This window comes from Schistocerca nitens, chromosome 2, assembly GCF_023898315.1.
Source record: "Schistocerca nitens isolate TAMUIC-IGC-003100 chromosome 2, iqSchNite1.1, whole genome shotgun sequence".
Classification (NCBI taxonomy): Eukaryota; Metazoa; Arthropoda; class Insecta; order Orthoptera; family Acrididae; genus Schistocerca; species Schistocerca nitens.
Window position 1 is genome coordinate 993,919,280 of NC_064615.1, and position 14,240 is coordinate 993,933,519.

A 14,240-nucleotide genomic window follows, 5' to 3' on the forward strand; every position below is an offset into this window, starting at 1 on the left:
TCGCCTTGTACTTGATTCACGTCACATTAATGACATTATTATTAATGAAACAGATCGACCACAGACATTAGAGGAACTTTTACAGAAATTTCATGGTACTGCTATTTATTCTACATTAGATTTGAAATCGGGATTTTGGCAAATTCAACTTCATCCAAATTGCAGAAAATATACAGCTTTTCTCTGTTTTGGTGACTGTTATCAATTTTGTAAATTACCATTCGGCTTAACTATTTCTTCTGCAGCATTTATTCGCGGTTTGAACACAATACTTCCGACAGAACTTAAAGACAGAATTACGACGTACGTAGACGACATTCTTATTGCAGAAGCTAACTGGTCTGAACATAATCTGATTTTAGAACGACTATTGCAAACTTTCCATGCACAAGGACTCACAGTTAACCTCAGTAAATCGCAGTTTGGTAAAACTTCTATAAAATTTCTTGGACACGTAATTTCAGCAGAAGGCATTGCGCCTGATCGGGAAAAACTTCAAGCTTTACGTGACATTACTGTTCCTACAACGAAGAAGCAATTACGCAGTTTTTTGGGCTTAATTAACTTTTTTCGCAAATTTATTCATCACTCTGCACTAGACACACCTAGATTATGCCAATTAACAGGTAAAAACACTATTTGGTCATGGGATAAGCAAGCACATTCTGAATTCGTGAACCTGAAACATGCTTTGTTGAATGCTCCACTTTTATCGCACCCAGATCTTACCAGAAATTTTTCCATTGCCACCGACAGTTCCAACACAGCTTTAGGCGTACATATTTTTCAGGAAATTGAAGAAGATGGTTCTACAGTAATTAAAAACATCGCATTTGCAAGCCGCATTTTGTCACCTGCTGAACGAAATTATTCCGTCACAGAATTGGAAACATTATGTGTTGTTTGGGCTTTTACGAGATTTCGGCACTTTCTTTATGGCAGACATACCACTGTATACACAGATCACAGAGCTATTCAATTTTTACTTTCAGCTAAATTTACTCACGACAGATTAAGTAGATGGAAACTTTATTTACAGGAATTTAATTTTACGATTGTTCACATTCCCGGCACACAAAATGTTATAGCAGACGCACTTTCTCGTTCTCTCAGCAACAATCAGCAAGACGTCGCAACCAACTTCTGCAAAGCAAATTTCAGCATCATGTACATTCAGCAAGTTGCATTTGAAAATTTTATTTCATCATCATTACAGGACATAGCAAAAGAGCAAAGTAAAGACAATGTGTGGAAAGAAATTAAACACCTTTGGCAAGATAAGAATAACGTTACGATTAGGAACCACTACACTGTACGCAATGACATTCTGTTTCGCCGCTCTCATCCAGACAGCAACAATTGGTTATTATGCATTCCTGACGAACTGGTTAACAAATTAATCTGGTACACTCATTTAAGCTACGCACATTACGGAGCTAGAAAATGTTTTCTTATACTGAGACAGAACTGTTATTTTTCAAACATGGAAAAACGTATACGACGAGTTTTAGCGTCATGTAAAATTTGCCAGAAAGCTAAGTCTGACACAACTTCACACATTCCTCCATTATATCCCATTATACCAGTTAAATTAAGACATATGGCCGCAGTAGACATTTTTGGTCCAATTCCGAGAACTAACAGAGGTTTTTGCTACATCTTTGTCGCTGTTGAACTCACTTCAAAATTTGTTACCTTCACTCCGTTACGCAAAGCTACTGCTAAAACTGTTTCGAAAGCATTTGTAAAACATTTTCTATTTCATGTAGGGCATGTGATGAGAGTAATTTCAGATAATGGATCACAATTTCGTTCTGCTATATGGACACGAATGTTACGAGCTAGAAACATTTCTCCGATTTATATATCCAAGTACCACGCTTCTTCGAACCCTTGTGAACGATTAATGAAAGAAATTGGTAAACTGTGTAGAATATACTGCCACAAAAGACATGTTAATTGGGACACACACATACACTCATTCCAAGATGTAATTAATTCCATTCCAAATGAATCCACTATGCTATCTCCGTCTATAATACTGAAAAACGTTGAACCACTAAACAAAATCAAAGAATTAGTAACATTTCCTACATCTCGTCGATTACGACACCACGAAATAATTGACATTGCGCTGAACAACATCAAACGTGCCGCAGAGCGCCGGAGAAGACAGCAAAAACAGGTTTGTAGACGCCGAGATTTTCACGTTGGACAGAAGATATTAGTACGTACACACTATTTATCCAGCAAATTAAAAGGTAAGTGCAGTAAATTTGAACTTCTATACGCAGGTCCATATCGGATTCGCAGCATTCCTCACCCCAATGTTGTACACGTCGAAACTTTGAGAACCCGAAAATCGAAAGGCAATCACCATATCTCCAATGTTAAACCGTTTATTGAATGAACATACTTTATGATTTATCACACTGTAATACATTTTCCAGATATTTATGTGAACAATTATTGATGATTGTATTTTTTCTTGGCAAGTGCCCGGCAAGGTAAGGTTAGCAGGTCGCTCTTCTTGTCGTTACACATCAGACCGTGCATATTTTCCAGATGAACTTACACTTTTTTATGACCACTTATGCAATTATAATTATATGACTAATTACTGATGATGACTATCGTATTTTTTCTTGGCAAGTGCCCGGCAAGGTAAGGTTAACAGGTCGCTTTTCTTGTCGTTACACATCAGACTGTGGACATTTTTCATTTTTTGTATGTATGATTGTTTTTACGTTTTGTTTGTATGCACTGTGAAATAATGAAGGTATAACACACCAGTTGACTTTGACATTTTTGCCCTATGATATCTCAACATCGTGACTGTTTTACATTTTTCTTTTTTTTGCTGCTGCATTGTGATATTTTCTGTACGTTTTTGCCTTTGAACACTGTCTATGCTTTTGACATATTACGTTTTCTGTCATGTTATGCTGTATGCTTAATTGTGTCACCATTAACCAGTCATTATTTAATGGGTATCTGATTTAAAAGCAAGACATTAATCTTTGTTCATCAATTTCAGAAAGAAATGATGCGTAAAGGAAATACATTAAACAGAAATGGGAATTTCAGCTACGGAATAAACGAAAGAAGATGCAATAACCTTATGAGGAAGAGTAAATGGATTAGGATTAACAAGCATTAACAAGAATATACTATACACATCGCAGAATAGTAGTCTTAACTAATTTTTTTTTTTCAGAATACGAAGCGATTGATGCAAGCTGTCAGACAGAACTACACATCTTAGTTTTAAGTGATGAAATATGCTAGAGATAAGGAATAGTTGTGTAATGAATAATGAAGTGATTTTTGCAGATGATAATTAATGCTGACGAAGAATAATGATGAAGAATATGGTACTATGAATAATGAAGTTTTTGTTTACAGGTGATGATAATGATGGAGTTATGATGATATGAATAATGAAGTTTTTCTTTACAGATGAGGATAATGTTGAAGTTATGTATTTATGCTATGTAGTTATTTAAGTATTTGTTGCAGTTTGCTTTGACAGCAGGTGTTATATTGCATAGTAGGATGACTGAAGATTTTGGAAAGGACAGCTATGGAACACATTTTTTATACACGTTTCACTACTTGTTAATTCGAAGTTCACTACTTTTCAGCATAGTCTACGTTTCTTCTTTCAGCTTAATAATCCATTTTGTATTTTCCAGCAGAAGCTTTTCATGATACTTACTAAACCTGTTACTTATTATACCGTTCTAATACTTGCATTTTTATTTTTACCCATTTGTGTCTATAATTTATAAATGTGATCACATATACTGCCTTGTTTCATAACCTTGCTACAGCTGACTCATGACGAATGACGTTATCTATCCTCATTTGCAGCAATAGGTCAAAAGCAAATATTGTTATGCCTGAGCAATTAATTATCGATCCCAACGCAATGCATTGCTAACAAAAATGTATTACCAGTCCCAAATAATGATAGCAGTTTAAGAGAATTCTGTGTAATGCTGATCAGCTATGAATAATGTCACCTGAAAAATGATTGCTACTGATTACTGTATTGAAATGAACATTAATTAATTATGCTTTGTAACTAGGAATTGAATGCTACTGATTATGCTTTGTAATAAGGAAACGAATGCTACTAATTATGCTTTGTAACTGGGAAAAGAATGCTAGTGATTACTGTATTGAGATGATTACTGTATTTAAATGACCAATGATTAATTACTAATGCTTTGTAACTAGGAAATTAATGCTACTAATTACGCTTTGTAACAAGGAATTGAATGCTATTGATTATGCTTTGTAATTTGGAAAAGAATGCTACTGATTACTATATTAAAATGACCAATGATTAATAATGCTTTGTATTTAGAAAATGAATGCTATTCATTGTTTTGTAAATAGGAAATGAATGCTACTGATTATGTTTTGTAATGCTACTAATTACGCTTTGTAACAAGGAATTGAATGCTATTGATTATGCTTTGTAATTTGGAAAAGAATGCTACCGATTACTGTATTGAAATGACCAATGATTAATTAATAATGCTTTGTAATTAGGAAATGAATGCTACTGAGTACGGTATTGAAATGAGCAATGACAATGTTGTCTGTAAAACAATTAATGAACATTTTTCTGTAATACTACATAAATGGTACAGAAATGTTCAATAACTAGGCTATGGATACCGCAAACTACTAATGTAATCAAAACTAGTCTGTGATATAATGTCCTTCACCTTCTGACCTAACTACCTGAAATTATTGTAACATCCATTTGTCTTGTCCATCCTCATTATCATGGAGCACTATATTTGGTTTTTGCACTAATTCTACGTTGGTGTGCCTCTTACGAGCGTGGTGTTGACACGACATGCTGTCCACCACCGTAAGCGACGAAGACGTTATTATGGTCCCACTGTTTGGTGTACCTGGCATACTGCCAAATGATAGCATGGAATATTACTACGACGTTTCAGTGTCTTGATACGCTGATAAATACTTCTGGGAACGGAACTGCAGATTGTATCACTTAGGTGTTGTGACCCTGTGGAAAGATATGGACTTTCAGTGCAGCTGTGTGCAAACTAAAGTGCTACAACCATGATGCAATCCTTTCCTTTCCTATCCTAATAGTGAAAATCATTTTTAGCTAACATCATTTATGTTCATGGCCTATACATTTTTTTCGATTTGTTGAACTCCAGTGCGAGTACACTTGTGTCACTTGTCGACATGATTTTCTGCCATTGTTTATTTGTTGTGAAAATACTAAAGACATTTTCGATTTGTTCTGAAGTGCAGTATGTGTGCACTCTTGTCATCTATATTGTATATACTTTTTGTGATTTGATGATTTTTCTACTCTTGCGTTTATTTGTTATGATAATGTTCAAAAGTTTTCAGTGCATGTGCACTTATGTGTTTTCTACTGAATTTCAGTGCCTGTGCACTTTTCTCATTTTTCAATATGATTTGTGCCTATTCTGTATACTTTTTATGATTTCGTGAAATGTTTTATGTCATTTGTTACTCATTGTATATACATTTTTCTGATTTGCTGATACGCTCTCTACTCATTGTACTTATATTTTGTCTTGTCTGTAATGTTTTGTAATCGGTGCATGCGCACAACATTTAATTAATGTATTACATCCAAATATTTTGTAAATGTTAATTAATTAAAAGAAAAATTTGTTACGATGGCAAGTCCAAATGACTCACCATCGCTGCCAAATTTTTGCCCCCCCAGTGGAGGGTTATGAAACGCATACGTTTTATAGGCAGCGATGGTGAGGCACAGAATCTCTGACCAGAGGCAGTAGTAGCGAGCTGTCTGTCGAGTGCAGTACAGCAGTCTGTCGGCAGTTGTAGCCGAGTAGAGTTGCGGTCTAGTTGCGAGAGAGTTCAGTAGTGGTAGCCCAGAGCAGTCGGCGGGCGTCGGCACCGCAATGGTCGAGATTCAGGATGAGGTATATTTTTATTAAATAAGTATTCATGCAGCTTTGCGCTCATCAGATAATCTAGTGTATATTCATTGTAATTGACTTTAAAGAATCGCCCCAATAATAATTTTGATTTCAAAAACAATTTTTTAACAAAGAAAAAAAATCATTTGATTCCCTTGCATTTCCTTAAAGAAAATTTTCAGATAACTTTAAAAAAAATAATAATTATTGCGATGCATTTCGTCCAAGCTGTGGCGCAGAATAAGAGCAGATATTTCTCATGCAGACATACTGAGGTAAGAGATTAATTCTGATTTTTGCACAGGGCCAAAGACTGACATTTCGGTCTATTTCCATTTTCATTGTCACTGAAATTTTATTATCACTGAATTGACTTTTATTTTATGGGAGCTTATACTTGGGTCAGATAGCTAAATTTTGTTTAATTGTCTTTGTCATTAATGTTTTTGCGGGAAGGTTACACTTGGCTCCATTTCTATTAAGTATTGTCATTCGAATATTTTTGTGGGGAGGTTACAACCTTTTCGTTTCAAACTTCGTTGGGCCACTCCTATTAATAATCTTTTAAATAAGCTTTTCTTCCATGGCATGACAGTATGCTTGTTTCGATATTAAATCGCATGCCGGCCGCGGTAGCCGAGCGGTTCTAGGCGCTCAGTCCGGAACAAAAAAAATGGTTCATATGGGTCTGAGCACTATGGGACTTAACATATATGGTCGTCAGTCCCCTAGAACTTACAACTACTTGAACGTAACTAACCTGAAGACATCACACAACACCCACTCATCACGAAGCAGAGAATATCCGTGACCCCGCCGGGAATCGAACCCGGGAACCTGGACGCGGGAAGCGAGAACGCTACCGCACGACCACGAGCTGCGGACAGCCCGGAACCGCACTGCTGCTACGTTCGCAGGTTAAAAACCTGCCTCATGCATGGATGTGTGTGATGCCCTTAGGTTAGTTATGTTTAAGTTGTTCTAAGTCCTAGGGGACTGATGACCACAGATGTTAAGTTCAAAATGGTTCAAATGGCTCTGAGCCCTATGGGACTTAACTTCTGAGGTCATCAGTCCCCTAGAACTTAGAGCTACTTAAACCTAACTAACCTAAGGACATCACACACATCCATGCCCGAGGCAGGATTCGAACGTGCGACAGTAGCGGTCGCGAAGTTCCAGACTGTAGCGCCTAGAACCGCTCGGCCACTGCGGCCGGCTGATGTTGAGTCCCATAGTGCTCAGAGCCGTTTGAACCAATTAAATCGCATGATCATTTGCGGTTGTTCCTCGGTCTGTTGGTGCCCAGAGTTTAGTACTGTGCATTGTATGGGTACGCACTCAGCCACACCGTGTTGAGGAGCGCCTGAGCTGAACTCCGCCTCGCAGGAACGGACCACCTGGGCTGCTGCTCCCCGCTGTCGGGTTCAGACAGTGCAGCAGCCGGCGGCGGCGCCGCGCTGGCGGGCCTCCAGCGGCGACGACCGCCACGGCGGCCGCGGGACCGCCGCCCGGTGCTTGCGCTCCGCCAGGGCGTGGCCGCCTCTGGCCTTGGACGCGCCGCGTCTACGCACTCACGCACGCCGGCGCTAAGCTCTTCGCTCTCACTTCGCTCCAGCCGTAAGGTGCTGCAAAGATACTCCCTGACTAGTCGTAATTGCTCGTGCGACCGGAAGAGCTTGCTGCGATGCCACAAATCCAGACTAATAGTAAAAGTACGAAAGTAACTCGGTCTGTTACGCTTTCAGGGCTAAACCGCTCAACCAATTTCGATAAGATTTGGTGTGGAGATAGCTTGAACACTGAGGAATTACACAAGCAACTTTAGAAAGTGTGGAGTACAACATATTTATTGATTTGAAGAATATAAGGCAATAAAAGCAAGTCTTCTGGTCCAGACTGTATACCAATTAGGTTCCTTTCGGAGTATGCTGATGCAACAGCTCCATACTTGACAATCGTATACAACCGTTCGCTCGACGAAAGATCCGTACCCAAAGACAGGAAAGTTGCACAGGTCACACCAATACTCAAGAAAGGTAGTAGGAGTAATCCAATAAATTACAGGCCCATATCGTTAACGTCGATATGCAGCAGGATTTTAGAACATACACTACTGGCCATTAAAATTGCTACACCAAGAAGAAATGCAGATGATAAACGGGTATTCATTGAACAAATATATTATACGAGAACTGACATGTGATTACATTTTCACGCAATTTGGGTGCATAGATCCTGAGAAATCAGTACCCAGAACAACCACCTCTGGCCGCAGTAACGGCCTTGATACGCCTGGGCATTGAGTCAAACAGAGCTTGGATGGCGTGTACAGGTACAGCTGCTCATGCAGCTTCAACACGATACCACAGTGCATCAAGAGTAGTGATTGCTGTATTGTGACGAGCCAGTTGCTCGGCCACTTCAATTGCTGAGAGATCTGGAGAATGTGCTGGCCAGGGCAGCAGTCGAACTTTTTCTGTATCCAGAAAGGCCCTACAGAACCTGCAACATGCGGTCGTGCATTATCCTGCTGAAATGTAGGGTTTCGTACGGATCGAATGAAGGGTAGAGCCACGGGTCGTAACACATCTGAAATGTAACGTCTACTGTTCAAAGTGTGTCAGTGCGAACAAGAGGTGGCCGAGACGTGTAACCAATGGCACCCCATACCATCACGCCGGGTGACACGCCAGTATGGCGATGACGAATACACGCTTCCAATGTGCGTTCACAGCGTTGTCGCCAAACACAGATGCGACCATCGTGATGCTGTAAACAGAACCTGGATTCATCCGAAAAAATGACGTTTTGCCATTCGTGCACCCAGGTTCGTCGTTGAGTACACCATCGCAGGTACTCCTGTCTGTGATGCAGCGTCAAGGGTAACCGCAGCCATGGTCTCCGAGTTGATAGTCCATGCTGCTCCAAACGTCGTCGAACTGTTCGTGCATATGGTTGTTGTCTTGCAAACGTACCCATCTGTTGACTCATGGATCGAGACATGGCTGCACGATCAGTTACATCCGTGCGGATAAGATGCCTGTCATCTCGCCTGCTAGTGATACGAGGCCGTTGGGATCCATCAAGGCGTTCCGTATTACCCTCCTGAACCCACCGATTCCATATTCTGCTAACAGTCATTGGATCCCGACCAACGCGAGCAGAAATTTCTCGATACGATAAATCGCAGTCGCGATAGGCTAAAATCCGACCTTTATCAAAGTCGGAAACGTGATGGTACGCATTTCTCCTCCTTAGACGAGGCATCACAATAACGTTTCACCAGGCAACGCCGGTCAACTGCTGTTTGTGTATGAGAAATCGGTTGGAAACTTTCCTCATGTCAGCACGTTGTAGGTGTCGCCACCGGCGCCAACCGTGTGTGAATGCTCTGAAAAGCTAATTATTTTCATATCGCTGCATCTTCTTCCTGTCGGTTAAATTTCGCGTCTGTAGCACGTCATCTTCGTGGCGTAGCAATTTTAATGGCCAGTAGTGTATTTATTGATGTGTAGAATATAAGGCAATAAAAGCAAGTCTTCTGGTCCAGACTGTGTAACAATTAGGTTCCTTTCTGAGTATGCTGATGCATTAGCTCCATACTTGACAATCGTATACAACCGTTCACTCGACGAAAGATCCCTACCCTAAGACTGGAAACTTCCACAGGTCACATCAATATTCAAGAAAGGTAGTAGGAGTAATCCATTAAATTTCAGGCCCGTATCTTTAACGTCGATATGCAGCAGGATTTTAGAACATATATTGTGTTCGAACATTATGAGTTACATCGAAGGGAACGGTCTATCGACATACAGTCAACATGGGTTTAGAAAACATCGATCCTGTGAAACACAACTAGTTCTTTATTCACGTGAAGTGCTGAGTGCTATTGACAAGGGATTTCAGATCGATTCCGTATTCCTGGATTTCCGGAAGTCTTTTGACACTGTACCACACAAGCGACTCGTAGTAAAATTGCGTGCTTATGGAATATCGTCTCAGTTATGTGACTGGATTTGCGATTTCCTGTCTGAGAGGTCACAGTTCGCAGTAATTGACGGAAAGTCATCGAGTAAAACAGAAGTGATTTCAGGCGTTCCCCAAGGTAGTGTTATAGGCCCTTTGCTGTTTCTTATCTATACAACCGATTTGGGAGACAATCTGAGCAGCTGTCTTCAGTTGTTTGCAAATGACGCTGTCGTTTAATAAAGTCATTAGAAGATCAAAACAAATTGCAAAACGATTTAGAAAAAATATCTGGATGGTGCGATAGCTGGCAATTGACCCTAAATAACGAAAAGTGTGAAGTCATCCACACGAGTGCCAAAAGAAACTCATTAAACTTCTGTCACACGATAAATCAGTCTAATCTACAAGCTGTAAATTCAACTAAATACCTAGGTATTACAATTACGAACAACTTAAATTGGAAAGAACACATAGAAAATGTTGTGGGGAAGGCTAACCAAAGGCTGCGTTTTAGTGGCAGTACACTTAGAAAATGTAACAGACGTACTAAGGAGACTGCCTACACTACGCTTGTCCGTCCTCTTTTAGAATAGTGCTGTGCGGTGTGGGATCCTTCCCAGGTAGGACTGACGGAGTACATCGAAAAAGTTCAAAGAAAGGCAGCACGTTTTTTATTATCGCCAAATATGGGAGAGAGTGTCACAGAAATGATACAGGTTTTGGGCTGGAAATCATTAAACGAAGGGCGTTTTTTGTTGCGACGGAATCTTCTCACGAAATTCCAATCAACAACTTTCTCCTCCGACTGCGAAAATATACTGTTGACACCGACCTACTTAGGGTGGAACGATCACCACGATAAAATAAGGGAAATCAGAGCTCGTACGGAAAGATATAGATGTTCATTCTTTCCGCGCGTAATTCGAGATTGGAATAATAGAGAATTGTGAAGGTGGTTCGATGAACCCTCTGCCAGGCACTTAAATGTGATTTGCAGAGTATCCATGTAGATGTAGATGTAGATGAAATATGGAACAATAATTACGCTTCTGCAAAGAAATGAACTATACGTGTGTATTTTACTGTGAAGACTAATGGTTAGAAAATTAATCGTAGTTTTTGTTTTTGCGTAAGTCTTGTGAATATCCTTGTGTACGGCGGCTTCCTAGTGTGAATTTTTCTGTCGCCAGAAACTCCGTCACGCCACTAAGTTTAAATTTTGTGCTAGTAGACAGTATACAGTTTAGATCAGAGCATTCTAGTTTGAATATTTATCTCGTGTAGTAACTTTTAGGTAAACATGGTTTCTAATAACAGGTATCTGTAAATACATCAACTTCTACATCTACATCTACATGGTTACTCTGCAATTCACACTTAAGTGTCTGGCAGAGGATTCATCGAACCATTTTCATACTACTTCTCTACCATTCCACTCTCGAATGGCGCGAGGGAAAAAGGAACACCTAAATCTTTCCGTTCGGGCTCTGATTTATCTTATTTTATTATGATTATCATTTCTCCCTACGTAGGTTGGTGTCAACAAAATATTTTCTCATTCGGAAGAGAAAGTAGGTGATTGAAATTTCGTAAATAGATCTCGTCGCAGAGAAAACCGCCTTTGTTTCAGTAACTGCCACCCCAACTCGCGTATCATATCAGTGACACTCTCACCCCTATTGCGCGATAACACGTAACGAGGTGCTCTTCTTTGCACTTTTTCGATGTCCTCCGTCAATCCTACCTGGTAAGGATTCCACACCGCGCAGCGATATTCCAACAGAGGACAGACAGATGTAATGTAGGCTGTCTCTTTAGTGGGTTTGTCGCATCTTCTAAGTGTTCTGCTAACAAAGCGCAGTCTTTGTTTCGCCTTCCCCACAATATTATCTATGTGGTCTTTCCAACTTAAGTTGCTCGTAATTGTAATTCCTAGGTATTTAGTCGAGTTGACAGCCCTTAGATTTGTACGATTTATCGTATACCCAAAATTTATCGGATTTCTTTTAGTAGCCATGTGGATGACCTCGCACTTGTCTTTGTTTAGTGCCAATTGCCACTTTTCGCACCATACAGAAATTCTCTCTAGATCATTTGGAAATTGGAATTGATCGTCGGATGATTTTACTAGACGTTAAATTACAGCGTCGGCCGGCCTTGGTGGCCGAGCGGCTCTAGGCGCTACAGTCTGGAGCCGCGCGGCCGCTACGGTCACAGGTTCGAATCCTGCCTCGGGCATGGATGTGTGTGTTGTCCTTAGGTTAGTTAGGTTTAAGTAGTTCTAAGTTCTAGGGGACTGATGACCTCAGAAGTTAAGTCCCATAGTGCTCAGAGCCGTTTGAACCAATTACAGCGTCATTAGCAACCAATCTACGGGGGCTGCTCACATTATCACCTAGATCATTTGTGTAAATCAGGTACAGCAGAGGGCCTGTGACACTACCTTGCGGAACGCCAGATATCACTTCTGTTCTAGTCGATGATTTACCGTCTATCACTACGAACTGTGACCTCTCTGAGAGGAAATCACGAATCCAGTCACACAACTGAAACGATAATCCATATGCACGCAGTTTGATTAATAGTCGCTTGTGATAAACGGTATCAAAAGCTTTCTGGTAATCTAGGAATATGGAATCGATCTGAGATCCTTGTCGACAGCACTCATTACTTCTTGAGAATAAAGAGCTAGCTGTGTTGCACAAGAATGATATTTTCTGAATCCGTGGTGGCTATGTATCAATAAGTAATTTTCTTCAAAGTGATTCGTAATGTCCGAGTACAGTATATGCTCCAAAATCCTCCTGCAAACTGAGGTCAGCGATATGGGTCTGTAATTGAATGGGTTACTCCAATTTCCTTTCTTGAATATTGGTGTGACCTGTGCTACTTTCCAGTCTTTAAAAACAGACCTTTCGTCAAGTAAGCGGCTGTATATGATTGCTAACAAAGGTGCTATTGTGTCTGCATACTCTGAAAGAAACCTGATTGGTATACCATCTGGGCCGGAAGACTTGCCCTTCTTAAGTGATTTGAGTTGTTTCGAAAACTTCAATAGAGAAATTTACTTCTGTTTAATAGCTTGCGGTCTCAGAGTACAGTGAGAAATCTGCACAGCAATTTTTAGTGTTACTTTATTCTCCTCTGGTATATTTTGTATTCATTTCAAACTCAGTAGCTCCATTTGAGACCTTATATCTGTTTTATACGCAGTACGGTATCGCTAGGGACTGTGCTTGTTGTGAGCGGACATAAGGAGAGTTTGCTGCTGTCCGTAAACAGCTGGAAGCTGTGTGGGCTACCGTCGACAAGCTTTTAGCTGTAAGTAGGCTGTTTAGGTTTTTATATTGGTAACGCCACGTAGCGCTCTGTATGAAAATCACTGACTTTGCTGGTTGGCATTGTTGAAATATTCTCTGTTGTAGTGTTGGGCAGTTGGATGTGAACAACACGTAGCATTGCGCAGTTGGAGGTGAGCCCAGTGTTGCCAATTTAGCTACTTTGTCGCTAGAAATGGCGACTTTTGCCTTCGTCTTAGCGACAAAAAAAACTTTTTAGCTACAAAAATTATTTGGCGACTTATCTGGCGACTTTTGGAGTACTGACGACTTTTGAAGTACAAATCAAAACTATTTTGGGCCAGTATTTTCATTAACAAAACTAAGATTTTAACTATAGAATGGGTACTACACTGACTTTGTTCTAGATTTACTAAGTTAAATTAAGTGTAACGTTTTAATTTTAATTTGGTATGAAGAAAGCGGTACTGATGGAGAATGAAACCGGGTTAATAGCTGTGAGCTGTCTGGGAAAGTTAATCTTGCATTACTAAGCAACTGTTTCATCAGGTATCTAGTCCAGGTTTACCAAATTCCCAAACAGACTAACATTAATGATAATCTTTTAATAGTCATACAACAACCGGTAATATATATATATATATATATATATATATATATATATATATATATATATATATATATATATATATATATATATATATAAAGGAGAATTTAAATAAAAAGAAAGAAATCAGTTTATATTTGGAAATTTATTTTTAAGATTGGTCATGAAATTTCAGCATATTAAATTTTATTCGTAACAAGCTGGTGCCTTATTTAGGATGGTGAAAATCTTACTGAACACATCAAATATGGAGCCAAGATTGGGAGTCTGCATACAACACTGCATTCATAAAACAACACACAAAGAACGTTGAAACGCATGCAAGAGAAAGTTAACCACTACAAACAGATTCAAATTTTTACCCAAAGAAATTACGTTCGTAGCACAATC